General features: G+C 45.9%; 1 protein-coding gene across 3 annotated transcripts in view; it reads right to left on the reverse strand.

The window, feature by feature from the left end:
- kcnn3 (potassium intermediate/small conductance calcium-activated channel, subfamily N, member 3) overlaps positions 1 to 18,670 on the reverse strand; it is a 107,106-nt gene that overhangs the window by 47,703 nt on the left and 40,733 nt on the right. The window lies entirely within an intron of this gene.

The following is an 18,670-nucleotide window of genomic DNA, read 5'->3' on the forward strand; positions in this document are numbered from 1 at the left end:
TGAAACAGGAATATGTGTGTGCACATATGTATGTGTGGTGCGTGTGTGTGCGTATGTGTGTGTGTGCGTGCGTGTGTGTGTGTGTGTGTGTGTGTGTGTGTGTGTGTGTGTGTGTGTGTGTGTGTGTGTTTGTATGACTACTCTTGTGAGGACCACTAACATTTTATACCATACGTAGTGAGGACATTTTGGACAAGTGAGGACCTTTTGGTCGGTCCTCACGAGTTTTTCATTCTAAAGGTTTCTAGAGGGTCTATATATGCATCTGTTCAAATTTCAGAGAGGTCCTCACAAATTCACCTAAAATGATTTTTGGTGTGTATTTTCATTTCACTTGGATACACACATATTTCTTACTCACTGTGTGTGTTTATATGTGTGTGTGTGTGTGTGTGTGTGTGTGTGTGTGTGTGTGTGTGTGTGTGTGTGTGTGTGTGTGTGTGTGTGTGTGCGTGGTTAATGAGAGGAAAAAGTTCATACCACAAAAATCCAAACGGTATTTTAACCAAATTTACCACAGAGGTGAGGACTTTGAATGTAGCCATTCAGAAACCTCACTCCTGCTGTTATTTCAGTTTCAAGTCCACTTTTTATTTCTTTGTTTTTAAAGAAGTTGAAGTGGGAAATGGGGTGATATTTAGTTTTCAAATGTAACACTAGTTCTTCACTCCTTATCTGGTTATCCGGACCCCACAAAACAGTTGAAACAGGAATGTGTGTGTGTGTGTGTGTGTGTGTGTGTGTGTGTGTGTGTGTGTGTGTGTGTGTGTGTGTGTGTGTGTGTGTGTGTGTGTGTGTGTGTGTGTGTGTGTGTGATACAGAAGAAGGGAGGCACAGCCCAGCTGTCTCACATTGGAGATTCATGTGTCAGATTTTGTGGAAGGAGGACATCTCATTCAGTGTTGAATTGTGAAATGCCGTGAATTTTGAATGTTGAGACTAAAAAAAGGTTAATCTAAACGAATGTATTTTTATCTCATCTAAAATACAGACGCTCCCCTACTTATGAACATTCGAGTTATAAACAACGGTACATACGAACAGTTTTGTGGGTATGTCAAAAAATACAGATGCTGTAATTTAGATTTTGCATTGCGCGCCTTTTTATAATAATAATAATAATAATAAAAATAATAATAATAATAATAATAATAATAATACATTTTATTTCAAGCGCCTTTCAAAGCTCTTAAGGACACTTGACAGTCACAGATAAGCATAGATACAATAATAAATAAATAAAATACAGTTATAAATAGAAACTAAAGAAAGCTACACAGAAAATGCAATTTTAAATACGTATTTTCACGACCAAACGGTGCACCGTGTGAAAAGGCGCAGTCTCATTTATGTGTGCCATTTCTGTATTTAACACACACATTGGGCGCACCGGATGAAAGGACGCAAGTTTTATATACCGGTACATATCCTCTACTGCCATACGTACGTCCGCCTCACAACAACACACAGGCATACAAGTATGCGTATTCAAAAAAAACAGATCGGGAGCAAAACTGAGTTTGGTAGTGCTTTATTTATTAATTACAAAGGAATAACATTTTGTAATCATCACTCAATATGCGTCGGCATGGTAAAAAGGAGCACATTACCGGTACCGACTTTTCCGAAAGTTCAAACCACCGTGCTAGCAGACACGTTAGCCCAAGCATCCACAATCCATTGGCAAACTGTGGCGTAACATCCAGCCCTTTTTGTTTGCCTTAAGAATGACGCCTGTTGGAAATGTCTCTTTAGGCAAAGTCTTTCTTTTAAAAAAAATCACAATCGCCGGGAGTTTCTCTCCGTTAGCATGGCAGCCTTTTCGCCAGCTTTTCAGAATAATTCGCCGGCCGTCGCTGGAAAAATCGCACAGTTTCATAAAACGCCAGCACCAAGACGGACCTCCTTGGAAATGTTCAATTTTCATTTCCTCCGCTAGCGTTACTGCTCTGAGTGGGATGGTGACAGTCGAAACGCTCCTTATGCTCGCTCTTAGCTCGCAGATCCATTGCTTGAATCTTTCCTCCAACTCCGGCTACCTTGCCTTATGTCCGCGTATTATGTCACGGCCGCTCCATTCACATGTTCTTCGGCGTAACTGATAGCCTTCAGTTTAAACTGAGCTTCATAACCATATCTCTGTGCCATTTTCAGGGTCGTTAAAACAGCAATGTTCTGCATAAAGCACATACCTGTTCGTTTATACACAAACCACGCCCCACATCCCCCCCACATGTTCTGTCCCACGTTCTCCTCATGGTGGTCTCTAATACGTCCGCACTACAGGGCGCACCGCACATTTTGAAAAAAATCTGAGACGTTTATATGCGCCTTATGGTCGTGAAAATACGGTAGGTGGGTTTTGAAAGTTGGAAGAGAATCAATGTTACGAATGTTGGGAGGAAGTGAGTTCCAGAGTTTGGGAATATAAACAAATCCCGGAGGAGTAGAGTCATTTTTCCGAGTAGTGCTTCTTTCCACCGCTAATACCAACGTGAGGTGCTGTCAAAGCTCTCTCTCTCTCTAACATATGGAGTATTCTCTCCAGTTGGACATGTATATGTTCATTAAAAGACATATTTTATTAAATGTTTATTTTTCAGTCGAAACCAATACAGGTCGCTTATACAAGCCTTAAACATACTTATATAAGCCTGAAACATACATAACATACAAAATATAGCACTGAAGCAACTTACAAACGAATTTCCCCTACGAAAGACCATTTGGGACATATGTCGTTCGTAAGTTGGTGAGTGTCTGTACAACAAGATTAACTATAAAGTAAAGCAACTTTCAGAGTGACCCAACAAGAACGCTTGACATTTAAGGATTTATGTCAGTAAATGATAGGCGAACGTGTCACGTTTCGGGCTGCGACCAACGGGCGGCACTGTAGGGCTCTCCTCCAGCTGCACAGGTGTTGCTCGTTTTAATCAGTGGCAGTTAAAAGGACTCCTGGCACAACCATTCAGTGTCGGGTCATTGTTTGTTTCACCCTTGTCAGGTTTGTTTCATCTTGTTAGGTTTTATTCATTGTTTTGTTTGCTACTTTGGACCTTTTTTGTCCTGATGACTTTGTTGTTTGTGATTTTGTTCCTGGCGACTTTAATACAATTTGTCAAATATACCCTGCTGCTGTGACGACGCTCGAGTGCAAAGAGGCAGAACTCGAGCGACGGAATCTTGGCGATAGGGAAGGACCCGAAATACACGGCGTGACAGGCTTGGACGGATCAAGAGTCTTTACTGGAACATGCATCAAATAATAACAAACAGGGAAGAGTGGAGGAAGATAACTAAATGACAGCAGACCTGGCAACACGGAAGTGGAAACGGCAATGACCAAAAATACTCCGACGGAGACGGTAGTGAGCGACAGACAGATATAGGCAGAAGGCACAATCAGTGAATGACAATCAGCTGTAGGAACCCAGGTGAATGATGATTGGAGGGGCCGTCTCCCAAGATTGGCGGAGGAGGTGACAGGAGGGGCGGGGCGCGCCCCGGATGGCAACGAGATGTGACAGTGCCCCCCCCTCAAGGGACGCCTCTCGGCGGCCCACCAGGTTTGGATGGGTGAGCCGCATGGAACGCCCGGGTGAGGGATGGGTCGAGGATCCAGGAACGTGGGACCCATTGACGTTCCTCAGGTCCATAGCCCTCCCAGTCGACCAGGTACTGCACTCCTCTGCCCCTGCGCCTGGAGTCCAGTATCTCCCGCACGGTGTAGACTGGTCCGTCGTCCAATTTCCGGGGGGGAGGTGGGGGGGCGGGCGTGGGGGCTAAGGGGCTGGTCTCCACTGGCTTGAGGAGGGAAACATGAAAAACGGGGTGGATCCGCATGGTGGGTGGGAGCCGGAGCCTCACCGAGACCGGGCTGAGGATGGCCTCGATGGGGAAGGGACCCGTGAAGCGTGGGCCCAGCTTGGCCGAGGACCCTGCCAGCCGAAGGTCCTTCGTGGATGGCCAGACCTCCTGCCCGACCTGGTAGCTGGGTGCTTGCCGCCGATGGCGGTCTGCCACCCGCCGGTTCCGGGATGCGGTGCGTGACAGGGCGTCCCTGGTCTCCTTCCAGACTCTGTGGGCCCGTCTGAGGTGATGATCGATAGACGGGACCTCCACCTGGCCTTCCTGTGTGGGAAACAAGGGCGGCTGATAGCCACAAGCGGACATGAATGGGGACCGACCTGTGGCTGCGGAGACCAGGGAGTTGTGGGCGTACTCCACCCAGGGTAGGTGCAGGGCCCACGACGCCGGGTTGTGGAGGCACACGCACCGGAGGGCCGCCTCCAGGTCCTGGTTCTTCCTCTCCGTCTGTCGGTTGGTCTGGGGGTGGTAACCAGACGACAGGCTCGCCGATGCCCCTAGGGACCGACAGAAACGCTTCCATACCTTGGACACGAACTGCGGTCCCCGGTCCGACACGATGTTCGTCGGAATCCCGTGGAGACGGACGACATGGTTAACCAGGAGTTGAGCCGTCTCGGTGGCGGACGGCAACCTGGTTAACGGAACGAAGTGGGCCGACTTGGAGAATCGGTCCACTACGGTGAGGACGACCGTCTTGCCACGGGAGGGGGGAAGGCCTGTCACGAAGTCGACGGAGATGTGGGACCAGGGTCTGGACGGAACCGGTAGGGGCTGGAGGAGTCCGGCCGGGGGCTGGTGGGAGGCCTTTCCACGGGCGCAGGTCGGGCAGGCCTTCACGAAGAGGGTGATGTCCCTCCTAAACCCCGGCCACCAGAACCGTTGGGCGATGAGTTGGATCGTCCTGTTGACCCCCGGGTGGCAGGCTATCTTAGATGTGTGCCCCCAGATAAGCACCTCAGTGCGTAGAGGGGGGGGGGGGGGGGGGGACGAACAGGCGATCCTTGGGACAGCCCCTGGGGATGGTGGTAGTTCCCTGGGCTTGCTGGACTTTTCTCTCAACCTCCCACCTCAGGGCGCCCAGGATGCGCTGGGCCGGCAGGATGTTGGCGGTGGTCTCCTCCCTTTCTGCCGGCTCATGGATACGGGATAGGGCGTCGGGCTTGGTGTTCTGTGACCCTGGGCAGTAGGTGAGAGAAAAGTCAAAACGGGTGAGGAAGAGTGACCATCGGGCCTGCCGTGAGTTAAGTCTCTTGGCCGACCGGATGGCCGCCAGGTTTTTGTGATCCGTGTAGACGGTGAAGGGGTGTTTAGCTCCCTCAAGCCAGTGTCTCCATTCCTGCAGGGCCAGGACGACCGCCAGCAGTTCCCGATTGCCGACGTCATAATTGGCTTCGGCGGGGCTGAGCCGGCGGGAGAAGAAGGCGCATGGGCGTAGCTTCTGGTCGGTGGGAGAGCGCTGGGAAAGGACGGCCCCTACTCCGGACTCGGATGCGTCAACCTCGACCGTGAACGGGAGCTCCGGGTCGGGATGACGCAGAACAGGGGGGTTGGTGAAGGCACGACGGAGGCGGTTGAAAGCCCCCTCAGCATCGGGAGTCCACCTGAAAGGGAGCTTGGTGGACGTGAGGTTAGTGAGGGGGAGTGCCTTCTGACTATACCCGCGAATGAAGCGGCGGTAGAATTTGGCAAACCCCAAAAACCGCTGAAGCTGCTTGCGCGTCTTTGGGATCGGCCATTCCACCACCGCTTTGGTTTTGGCGGGGTCGGCCCTGAGCTGCTCCTGCTCCACAACAAACCCCAGGAACGACAGAGAGCGGACATGGAAGTCACACTTCTCTGCCTTCACATAGAGCCGGTTTTGCAGGAGCCGTGCCAGGACCCGTCGGACGTGTTGCCGGTGTTCTTCTGCAGAGCGAGAAAAAATAAGAATGTCATCAAGGTAAACAAAAACAAAAACATTGAGGAAGTCCCTGAGCACATCATTTATCAAATTCTGGAATACGGCAGGCGCGTTCGTGAGCCCGAACGGCATCACCAGGTATTCAAAGTGCCCTAAAGGTGTCTTGAAGGCTGTTTTCCATTCATCCCCCTCACGGATTCGGACCAAATGGTAGGCGCTACGAAGGTCTAATTTTGAAAAAATGGTGGCGGACTGAAGGGGCGCGAAGGCCGAATCCATGAGGGGGAGAGGGTATTTGTTGCGGATGGTGATGTCGTTCAGGCCCCGGTAGTCAACGCATGGGCGCAGGGATCCGTCCTTTTTGTCGATAAAGAAAAACCCTGCGCCCAGCGGGGAACGCGACGGGCGAATGAGTCCCGCCGCTAGAGAGGAGTCTATGTAAGTGCTCAGGGCTTCCCGTTCCGGTTGTGAAATGTGGTAAAGTCTGGAGTCCGGTAATGGAGCCCCTGGCTGCAAGTCAATAGCACAGTCATACGGTCGGTGGGGCGGCAGGGATTGGGCGTTGTCTTTGCTGAACACCTCCCGCAGGTCGTGGTAGCACTGTGGCACGCCTTTGAGGCAGATGGCCTCGGGCGGGCCACCGCGGGAGCGGTTACGCCCTGCCGTAGCCGACCGCAGGCAGTTTGCGTTGCAGTAGGGGCTCCAGCCCTGAATGGTGGGGCCCTCCCAAGAAATGGATGGGTCATGGGCCTTGAGCCAGGGGAGACCCAAGACCAATGGCGCGTTCCGGGAGGGCATCACAAAAAATTGGCGGTGCTCCACATGGTTGCCTGCCACTCGGAGCTTAAGTGGGGCCGTGAGGTGGGTGACCCGGGCTAATAATCGGCCATCCAGGTCGACGATCTCCTTAGGGGGAAGGAGATCTATAAGTTGGCAGCCCAACAGGTCGGCCAAGTGGGGGTCGATGATGCACCCGTCGGCCCCCGAGTCCACTAGTGCCCGCACTCTTTGGGAGCTGGAGGGGCCAAATAGTTCACTTTCCAGCTCCAACCGTGTGACCCGTGTTGTGGACTTAGCCCCCAACGGACGCCGTTTCGGCGGGGACTTACATTGGCCGTGGGTCCTAGGCTGGGGGCCTCGGGTGCGACGAGCCCTCGGGTTGGCGCGGTCGTCTCCCCCCCCTATCACCATGGGTTCACGGAGTCCCTCCTGGGGCTGCGCGCGGTCGCTGCCGGGTGTGGTCGACCGAGGTCGGCTTCGGGGTACCTCGGGCCGTCGGTCGCTCAGCTCCTTTCGCCGCTCTCGGAGACGATGATCCAAGCCGATGACAATCTCGACGAGGTCGACGAAGGTGGTGCCGGCGTCGCGGGTAGCCAACTCGTCCTTTAGGTCGGAATTCAAGCCGCGACGAAACACCCCCTTCAACGCTCGGTCGCCGTAGCCGCTGCCAGCGGCCTGGATCCGGAAAGCGACGGAGTATTCTGCGGCCGAACGGGCCCCTTGGACGCAGTCGAGGATTCTCCCTTCCGCCTCGACCTCCGTCACTGGATGGTGAAACACCCGGCGTATCTCGGCTACGAAGTCCTGATACGAGGCGCACAGCTCCGGGGACTCTCGTACCGCCAGCACCCATGTTTCGGCTTCACCCGCGAGCAGGCTGGTGATGAAGGCTACCTTAGCCTCATCGCTAACGTAGGCGTCAGGATGTTGTTCAAACACGAGCGCACACTGCATGAGGAATTGAGCGCAGCGCTCGGTTTCGCCTGCGTAGCGTGAGGGTTGGGGTAGCGGGGGAGTGCGCCTGCCCACGGGCGGGGGGGAAGGAACAGTGAGGGTGGCGATGCATGTTTCCATCTCCTTGAGGCGTTGAGCCAGCGAGGAAGTGGCATAGCGCATTTCCTCAATCGCCTGGGCCAGCTGGCTCGAACGCTCCGCCTCTTGCACAAGGGCGGCAAAATACCTGTCATCGCCGGCGGGGTCCATGGGTGGTCGGAGTATTGTGTGACGACGCTCGAGTGCAAAGAGGCAGAACTCGAGCGACGGAATCTTGGCGATAGGGAAGGACACGAAATACACGGCGTGACAGGCTTGGACGGATCAAGAGTCTTTACTGGAACATGCATCAAATAATAACAAACAGGGAAGAGTGGAGGAAGATAACTAAATGACAGCAGACCTGGCAACACGGAAGTGGAAACGGCAATGACCAAAAATACTCCGACGGAGACGGTAGTGAGCGACAGACAGATATAGGCAGAAGGCACAATCAGTGAATGACAATCAGCTGTGGGAACCCAGGTGAATGATGATTGGAGGGGCCGTCTCCCAAGATTGGCGGAGGAGGTGACAGGAGGGGCGGGGCGCGCCCCGGATGGCAACGAGATGTGACAGCTGCTCCCTCTTCTTTTTTGGGGTCCACCACCACAACTACCTTGCAAATCGTAACAGAACGAGGTAAAACCCATGTTCTCCCCGTGCCTTCATGGCTTTTCACCGGGATAAAAAAAAAAGGTGAGGTGGTCCAGATTTTGCCACAAGGAAATGAGCACCCCACTCACACCCCCCGAACCCCATTGCTTCGTCGACTCCCTCCTCCTTCCCACCTTCCGGTCCTGTCCTTCCCCTGCTGCCTCCTGCTGCTGTCGGTCTTTTCCTGGCTAAACCGCCACGAGGAGGGGATAAATAATTAAATTCCATTAGGAAGGTAATCCGTCAATGTGAATGAATGAGCGAGTGAGTGAGTGAGTGCCACTGCCCCGAACATGACCAAAATAGGAGGGAAGTGGGTTGGCGGTTCTTTGATGCTTGGATATCTGCCGCGTGGGCATGTTTGTCTGAAACAAACACTCGCTAAACATATACGGCATCCAAAAAAGAATCACTGAGATAAATCCTATTTATCTTTTGCTGCTATAACATTAAAAAATGGTGGCAGTGGGGGGTCAAAGGTCGAGCGATGGGACATCACAAAACAAAGAGTGAGTCGGACAGAAGGAGGAGGGCAGTGCAAAAAAAAAAAACATAAAACAAGAAAAAGCATGTACAAGGAAAGCTGATGTCACATGCCGGACACACTCCCTAGCCTCTCTGCGGTGACCTTTCACCTTTTCTCCTTCGTCCATGCATCCCAAGCAAAACTCCATCCAGGCCTTGCGGCATTTCCAACCAGCTAATAGGGTTAAATCCCTCATTGGATGTGACTTAGTGGATGCGGCGCTAGACGTGAGCTGCCAGCTTGTACTGTGATACAAACTTTACACCCAGATGGTCTCGACAAGTCGGAACCATAAAAGAACAAGAAGAATATGCAAGCAAATTAGCCATGGGGTGGTGTTTCCCAAAGGCGGGGACGGCGGGGGAGGAGGGAAGACGCATCTAATCAGCGAAGGAGTATGCCAGTGCACACACACACACACACAGTCACACCCCTGGGGAGCGTATCCGTCCTCCAACTTGGAAATCCCCCAAACAGGCGTGCATGATATAAATGGAGCAAGACAAACACATTTGCAAAGAGACAGATCGGTGCATACACTTTGGCGTGAAAAGATGAAGATAACATGCATCCTTTTCTATTTCAATTCATATGACATAAGAGGCACGCGGGTGCGGTCGGGTCTATCCCAGCTGTCGTTAGATTGAGAGGCAGGGTTCCTCCAAGTTAACAAAAATTGGTTTGTTTATCATATTTTTGAGTTGCTTCTACCATTCGTCCACATCGATGAAAAGGTTTCTTCAGCTGTCATCTGTACTTCTTTGAAGGTGTCGGGCATTTCGCTCCTAATCCGAAAAGCTTCGTCAGCGAATGAAAGTTGTGCTGGTAACTCTGGACCTATATATATATATATATATATATATATATATATATATATATATATATATATATATATATATATATATATATATATATATATATATACAGTAAAGTCTCGTTATATCGATATCGGTTATATCGATAGTACCGCTTATTATGATACTATTTCTATGAACGTAAGGAGAAAATTTACATGTTTACAATATATCGATAGTGCGGTTATATCGATATTTTTTCCAACTCCCACAACTATATATATATATATATATATATATATATATATATATATATATATATATCCCTAATGGACGGTGCTTTGATACGTCCCTGCTCTAAGTTTGGGGGGAGCAGTGGACAACTCCCTGAATCTAATGTGATTACAGTGATACATTGGCTTACGAACTTAATTGGTTCCCAGAAAGTGTGTGTAAGGCGAAAAGTGTGTATTCCAAACATTTATTTCCCACAGGAAACCATTAAAATGAGAATAATCCGTACCCAGGTTCCCATAAAACATAATTTTCAACTAAATAAGCCTTAAAGGACAACCAACGCCTCCGGACAAGTGTCCATAATTTGTAAAACTTCAAATGACTTTACAAAGATTCCACCGCTATATTTTACGTTTTAAGACTTGCGCTGAATACAGCTGTATTCAGGAAGTCTTGTTTTCAAGTTGATGACGTCACGTTTGGAACGCCACTGACCAAGAAAGCAACACAATGCATTTTGCGGTACTTTGTTTGGTCTGAAAACTTCGTGTTGATGGCGAAATTATGTTTGTATGTTCTCTTCAAATTGTACAGATGGCTTGTGCGGGTTATTTGCAGGGCCTGATTGATGGGATATTTTAACCTTCAAGTCTACACTCTGCTTTTGAACGATCAAAGTTGAAATGAGTCCAAATTTCAATGTTTTCTATCCATTTTCTCACCATTTCACTTTAGTTTTTGTTTTCACTTTGTTTTTTTGTTTCAAGCTCTGTCGTCTCCCTTTCGTGTGTGTGTGTTTGTTTTCTCACACTCTCTCTGTCGTCCGCCTGTCTCTTTAATGTTTAACCCCACCCCCCCTCACTGCTGCGTTCTTGGCCAATCATGTGGCTTTAACCGAAGACACCATTTTGTTTTTTCGAGAATGGCCTCACTCTTTGTCTGCAACCCCATCCCCCACTGCTGCGTTCTTGACCAATCACGTGGCTTTAACCGAAGACTGGAGGCGGGGAATAGAGAACAGGCTCGTTTGCGAACGACACATCACACATTGTGGCGTTCCGTGTGTATCCCGAAAAATAGTTCCTTATGCCAAGGTAAAATTTTCAGAAATGTAACGTTCGTAAACCGAAACGTTCGTAAGCCAAGGGGTTCGTAAACCGAGGTATCATTGTATTCATCAATTTATTGTGCGTTCTGTATGTAATATGTGGAGGAGATGAAACATTCTAATGGCTTCTCCAAATTCATAACGGCCCCCGAGAGGAAACCGTTACAACAATTTGGCCCACAGCAAAAAAATTGTTTGACACCCTTGTGATATAGGAACAGCAATCAAAGCCAAGGGAAGAAGAAAAGACACTTTTCACGGCAAAGGACATTTAAAGACCGTCTTGTGTGCCCTGGGAACGGACTTTCCCCAAACTGTCGGCACCATTAAATGTCTGATGAACAACTCACATTGACGGTACAGGTAGTGTGGCTTTCGTTGTCAATTAGTGATGCCTTGATTGATTCATTCGAGTGTGAAGTGTCCCTCCAAAGGGTGTGAAGGGGAAGGGGAGGGGGGGCAAGCCTGGTTGTTCACACCATCAATACGACGAGTGGGACGTGAGGTGAGATGAGAAAGAAAAAAAGGTTCTCACTTTGGCTGCTGCCGAATTTCACAACAAAAATGTCTAAAAACAGCAAGAAGGTGTCAAGATGATTCCACCGGAGACGTCTTGAGATGGGAAATTCCTTTTATTTGCCGCTAATTTGCACGCTGCCTAATAATGGCAACAAGACCGGGGGAAAATAAATAAATTTAAAAAATCAGCATGTATAGGAGACGACATGCCGCGCTGCATTATGCTCTTCCATTAGCGTTCCCAGGGTGCATACACAATGCGGTGAGCATTATTAAAAGCCCATTCAGATATTAAATACCAGCTCGCGACTAAGAGGATGACCCTTCATGCTTACTTTACTTTCCGTTTGCCATCTGCTACGTTGCAAGCGCCAAGCCTGGCGTCTCGTTGATCAATGGAGCGCTTGGGAAAACACACCAAAAGTAACTGAATCAACACAGTTCACTCACGCACTAATGGACTGGAGAAATAGTGCTCTTAATTCTCTCTTGAAAGACACAAACACAACCCTGTGCACGCACAAACGGTTCTTGTTCTATGTTTGAGTCATTCACACGGCAAATTCCATTTGTTTGAATCTTAAACACTTGGAAGTTAAGGCGGTTAAGGGACGAAGCAGTTCTGAATTTGAACATTATATCCAATTAGAATCGGAAAGGTGCACTATTTGAAAAGATGTATAATAAAAAGGTCGTTTTAGTCAATAGGCTTTATTTTTTTATAGTTTTAGTTATTTTTAATTTATTTATATGGAGTCTATATAATGTCAGTGCTTCAGAAATAAAAAAAAAGGAGAGGAGTAGCAGAACCTTATATTGCAGGGGTTTCTGAAAAACTACAAAGGGTCCAATGGCAACACAAAATCCCTGCCAATTTCAAACCTATAAATACCTTAACACAAAAATGAGTGCATCCAAAGATAGTCCGCTAATGAAAATTTAAGTAATGTAGTTTATTCTATACATGGTAAATATGAAGATTGTTAAGAGCAATGCATTGGGGAAACTAAACAAATGCTCAAAAAATACTTTATCAACATCAAAGGGAAAATGCTAATGGGCCTCAATCTGCAGTACATTTGCAGCTAAAAGCTAGCAAACACTCATTTGATGACAGTGAGGTTAAAATCTTAGCGTAAGAAAATAGATGGTTTGAAAGAGAAGTAAAAGAAGCAATTTTTGTAAAACAATAAAATCCTTCACGAAATCGCCATGGTGCTTTAAGGTTTAATTTAGACTGTGCTTACAAAAGATGTCTTAGGTCATTACCATGTAGGCTAAATCATGCTAATGAGGTGATACCAGGACTAATGGGGCAATCAGAGCCAGGCATAGGACAAATGTGGTAATCAGATTAGCTTCAGGGAGTAGTCTACTGCTCCCCCAACCTTAGGCAGGAATCTCACTCTGATATGAGTTATCCAAGATTGATTGGCGTAATGTTATTCAGGGTGTCTTGCTAACCGCTTCATTTGTATTATTTTTTACGTATCATCCAGACAAACGAGGCATTTGAAAGCTTTGACTTTGCACTTTTTTTTAAGTCAACTCAATTTCTTCGCCACGGCTTGCCAATTGACATTTACGGATCAATGCAAGTATTGTGGCATGGCAAAAAGTGTTGCTGTACCCCGTCTGGATTTTTGCGGTGGTTTAAAAAGCATTACGGCTATCACGCCGCTTCAACATAATGAAGCATTTATCCGCGCCCGAGATTTTTCAGAATCTGTTCTTGATAAAACACGCAGCTGAATGCCTGCCTCTCGCATCACCTATTAATACACCCAACGCACAAAGCCAAAGTCTATCCGGAGGGCTGCGATTGAATTCAGAATCAACAAAAGCTTCATTCTTTTGGACGGCGTGAAAGCTTTACCCATAGCGACTTCATGTCACTCAAAGGCTTCAAAAGGAAGACGGTGGTGCTCACATAACCTGAAGCATGAACGGCATTATGCCTTCAAATAGTGGAACGGCTGTAAGGCCTCACGTACTGCCACCAAATTGCTTACGGGGACAGAAAAACTGGCCTGCTTCAATATCAATGTGCAAGTCATGGGAACGACGTGTTCAGAAAAACAATATCGTATAGTATCATATTCTATGCACTGTAAAGCACTTGGTATAATAAGGGGCTGTCTTCATTATAAGAATATATAGAAAATAACCTACAATATTGACTGTGGTTACAGGACGCATTAATGAGGCAAAGCTACACTAAAGAGAATACAATACAATACAACTATGAAGAAACTGCACGACCACTGAGGCTGAACTAAAGTGATGAGATCCGCTCACAAACACGGACATACCAATACAAATGGTAATCTAAAACAATAAATGACCAACAAAGGTTATGAAGACAGTCGATTTCAAGAACAACCAACACCATTTTTTTTCAGAAAAACGTTTTGTAGCATCTAAAATACCCAAAACACGCAGGCTGATATTTTTAGTCAAATGCAAAACACCAATAAAAATGACTTAAAGTGTCCCTAAATTGCCCCCTTGTTCGCTGACATCACGCCAGGATATTCCTTGACAAACTGCCTTGCTCCAGAATCAAAACAATGGCTTCAGAGAGTTCAGATTCTGAGAAAATTATTTCTTGTTACTCATCGAGTTATGAATATGACTCAAATAGTTCTGAAGAGGAAAGCATAAATATTAGCAATCAATTAAAAACGTCCTTCTGTATCAATTCGAGCCGTCTGGACTCCAATGTAGCGCCCAGAAAATGCACAAGATGGCGCACAAGCTCCGTGGGCTGATTTGTCCGCTGGGAATTTGTGTAAGCTTACACCTCCTTTATGCGTGTTACCCAAATTGGCTGCGACAGACAACGATACACCATCGCATTATTTATGTAGTTTTCCTTCTAATTTCGCGATCAAAACGGCGTTTTCAGCCGAAAAAAAGTGTCCAAAATGCATTCGGGTCGCTTTGTCACTCAGGGGCATTCCGAATGTGACGTTAATTCGTCAACAACTCAAAAAGAAGACTTCCTGAATATTCAGCGCGAGTCTTAGAACGTAAAATATAGCTCTATGCGGTGGAATCTTTGTAAAATACGCTCAGTAGAAGTCATTTCAAGTGATTTTACAAATTATGGACGTAACTTGTCAGGAGGTGTCGGTTGTCCTTTCAGGCACACAAACGTGTTGGGCTTATACCCAGAAGAGGGTAAAAATATCCTTCGTCTTACTTGTCTCCTTCCCTCATTTCGCCATTAACTCATTCACTGACATTCCAGAATTTATTGAAAATTGTGACGTTGAGCGTCATTCCTGAATTTGTTCGTGTTTTCGTTTTTTCTGACGGGGGATGCTGATAAAGCGCTGGTCAGACCTCTGGCAATGTTTATCCCTCCCACGAGGGGGCAGCATTTGTCTTTTGCTTTGGCAGTGAATGACTTAACTTTGCTTTTGGTATTATCTTCATTTCATAACGGCTGCACGGATTTTTGTACTGAATTCCCACTTTGGGAACCACTCAACTGCATCATACACTCTTTAACTCATTCACTGCCAGCCGATGTGCAAAAATGTATCCACTCCGGTGCCAGGGTTTTTGTCATTTTCACTCAAATTGCAGGACACACAGAATATTGAGTTTTAGGGCTACATCAACATTCAATGCAGCGTAGGAAACCTTAGACTCTCTTGTTTCATCAGAAAAAAATAGTTAATTCCTAAGTTATATGGTCCTGGAGTTAACTGAGCATGAAATGAGGGCGACTCAACAAAATACAATACATACATACTGGGTTATATTGCGCTTTAACAACAGCTGAAGCTGTAGCAAAGTGCTAACATGGACAAAAAGCAAATGCTGTCCCCTCGTCGAAAAGAAAAGAAAAAAAACATTGCCAAAGGTCTGATCAGCGCTTTATCGGCACCCACCCCCCACAAGAAAAATCAAAACCTGAACAAATTCGGGAATGGCGCTCTACGTCATGCTTTTCAATTCCTAAATAAATTTGGAAATGGCAGTGAATGAGTTAACAGAACTTACTCCTTCAAGACACTGAAAGTTTCAAACAGGCCGATTGCTACATAAAATGTCTGCATGCTGCAAGCATTTGTAAACATGCAATTTTTGGACATACAGTAAAGTCTCGTTATATTGATATTCAAGGGAGTCCGAAAAAATATCGATGTAACCGGGACTATCGATATATCCGACCCTGTTTGCATGTAATTTTCTCCGTGCGTGCATAGAAATAGTATCGATATAACCGGGACTATCGATATATCCGATATCGATATAACGAGACTTTACTGTATATTTCACCGCCCCCTTCCCCATTCATTCATCTCCCAAGCCACATAACCATTTCTTAATGGGACTAATAGTTGTCTTCAGGGTGTTTTTCATGATCCATAACTATTACATTTCAGGCCGACCAAATCAGACAAATGGCAACGTGTTTGGACATAACGGCCAATCCATCACAGCACCTTTTACACATCCTGAGGGAGACGAGTGATGTTCGAGCTGTAATGAAATCCATTTTGCATTCGGCTGTCAGATGAGCTGTGTATTTTGTTTGTTTGGTTTTTTTATGATTGCATTTATTTTGGTGTTTGAAAGCAGATTAGTGAGCCGATTTATGACATTGCTGGAACGCGAGAGAAAAAAGCACATAAAGTACGATTATTTACAGAGGGTGACACTGATTATCTTTCGAGAGGGTTCGGGGGGAGCGTCAATTGATTTGGAAAAACTGAAAATGTAAATTCTAATGCATTTAATGCATGCAAGTTGTGTGCGGCCAATCAATTTGCTAACAAATGTACACGCTTTCAATCAATTATTTTGACATGAATCCACATTATTTCTCAATCACAATTTGTCCAACTAGCATCATGGAACATGTTTTCACTTTGGAACTTGTATCAAATTGTATTTTTTTCCCCCAGTTGATTGAACATGACTAGGTTCTGAGAGGAGCAGAAAGATGTCGGGAAGTAATGAGGGGTAAATGGAATGTGTAAAAGGCAATTAGCAATAGAATATTCTAGAGGCAGCTCATGTTGACTCGATAACGGAAACGTCTTATCTTTAAATCATCTTAATGTTTAACTAATGCCTTTCATAAAAGCCCCAGTGGCTTTCCTAAACGGAATAGTTTATATCCATCCTGCGTAATCGACCAAATGTTCTTTACACAACAACACTGTGCAGATCTTTTTTCATTTTTTTTTTTTTTTGGTAAACTGGGAACGTACCGTTCTGCTCAAGGGATGAAATTATTCAGCGCTCCTGTGCAGGATTTATTTATTTTTTTTTTTAACCAAGCGCGAAGCAGAAAGGTGTGATGGCCACGTGCAGGGTAATTAACATCCTCCATAAACACTTTGGAATATTGCACTCTGCGAAAGGTCAAGTTGAGGGAAAGCGCGTTTTTGTCTTGGGGGGAATAACAAGAAGAGAAGCAATGGCAATGTCGAGGGCAGAAAAAAGTCTGTTCGGTCCCATCTGGTCGACCTGACCGAATGTGTCATCAATTTGGCCAGTTGTTAATGACAACCGCACATCAGCAATATGTTGGACTCAAACGAAGCCACAAGTCGGGAAAGCCGCCACGATTCTCACGTAAAAACGTTTAATCTAAATGTATTGCATCATCCATGAGATTGCTTCTTTGGTGAGTGACAAACAGAAATTCGGAAATCACATGCTGGAGTCCAAATCTCCTGAACTAATTCACTGCAATTCCCAAATGTATTCGGTAATTGAAAAGTATGACGTGGAGCGCCATTCCCGAATTTGTTCTGGTTTTGGTTTTTCTTGCGGTGATGCTGAAAAAGCGCTGGTCAGACCTCTGGCAATGTTTTTCCCTTCCACTCGTGAGCGGCATTTGCCTTTTGTCCATGTTCGCGCTTTGTTATAGCTTCAGACTCATATAATTTAGGAATTAAGTCCTAGGAGTCCTAGGAATTAAGAGAGTCTAAGGTTTCTTACACTGCATTGAATGTTTATGGAGTCCTAAAACCCAATATTCTGTGGGTCCTGCAATTTGACTGAAAATGACAAAAATGCTGGCACTGAAGTGGGCACATTTTTGCACATCGTCTGGCAGTGAATGAGTTAACCTTCAAGTTGCTGTTGTAAAAATCGGCCATGTCAAATTTCCCTAATATTTCAAGTCAAGTTATAATTTGCTCATTCGGTTGCATAACCAAATTTAATAGTTGATGACGAGTGGATGGTGGGCTGAACGTTGATGCTAATATAAATATAAAACGCATTTTCTGCACTTTGAAGGACACCTAAAAGGATTCAATTTTCTCAAAAGCTGAAAGTGCACTGTATAATTTCATGTGCCTTGTGTATGAAGCAATATTTTGATTTCATAATACAGTCAGACCTCAACTTACGAACTTAATTGGTTCCCAGACAGAGTGTGTAAGGCGAAAAGTGTGTATAAAAAAAAAATTCCCATAGGAAACCATTAAAATGGGAATAACCCGTTCCCAGGTTTCCATAAAATATACTTTTCAACTAAATAAGCCTTAAAACTACACACAACATACCTTATTCTATGTATAATAAATGTGCAATTTTATTGCAATGGAAGAAATACACTGCATTGTATCATAAAGTCACTTTATTTACATTTGTGATGGTCATTTATGGCTTGATGGAATGGCGTTGGAGGTCGAAGGTCAAAGGGAATTGCATGAGGACTGTAATTAAAGAAAAAACTGTGCTGTAAAATAAGTTTTATTTACCTTTTTGATGGTCGTTGATGGCTTATGGAAGGAGAGTCACCTTCCATAAGGACTGTTGGTGCTGTTTGGTCGTGTGCTTCCGCCGAAGATCACTCCGCCAGCCGTGGTGGGTGTGTATTATGAAAATAGTGCTTATTATAAGGTTTAATTTTCATAAATTTGATGTTTGTAAGACGAAAAGTTTGTAAGTTAAGGTGTTTGTAAGTTGAGGTCTCACTGTATTTTCAGTGCCTGAAACTCATGACAAAAAGTTAGCGGACACCAGGGCAGACAACTCGGAATAGTTGCCTGTCCAGCCATAAAGTTGCCTGTCCCATTTTTCACAACTTGAAAAACAATAAGATGACTAATTGCAAAAAAAATCATTGTTGCAAAGTAGTAAGGATTGATAATTAGAATATATAACAGAACAACACTTTAAAATTAAGTTATTGGTGTACCTGTCACAAATGCTCCCTTGCTTAATTTGTCCCTTGCTGATGATTTTGTTCCAGTTTTCGTTTGCCC

This window comes from Hippocampus bargibanti, linkage group LG06, assembly GCF_051943395.1.
Source record: "Hippocampus bargibanti isolate YZ-2025 linkage group LG06, ASM5194339v1, whole genome shotgun sequence".
NCBI classification, from domain to species: domain Eukaryota; kingdom Metazoa; phylum Chordata; class Actinopteri; order Syngnathiformes; family Syngnathidae; genus Hippocampus; species Hippocampus bargibanti.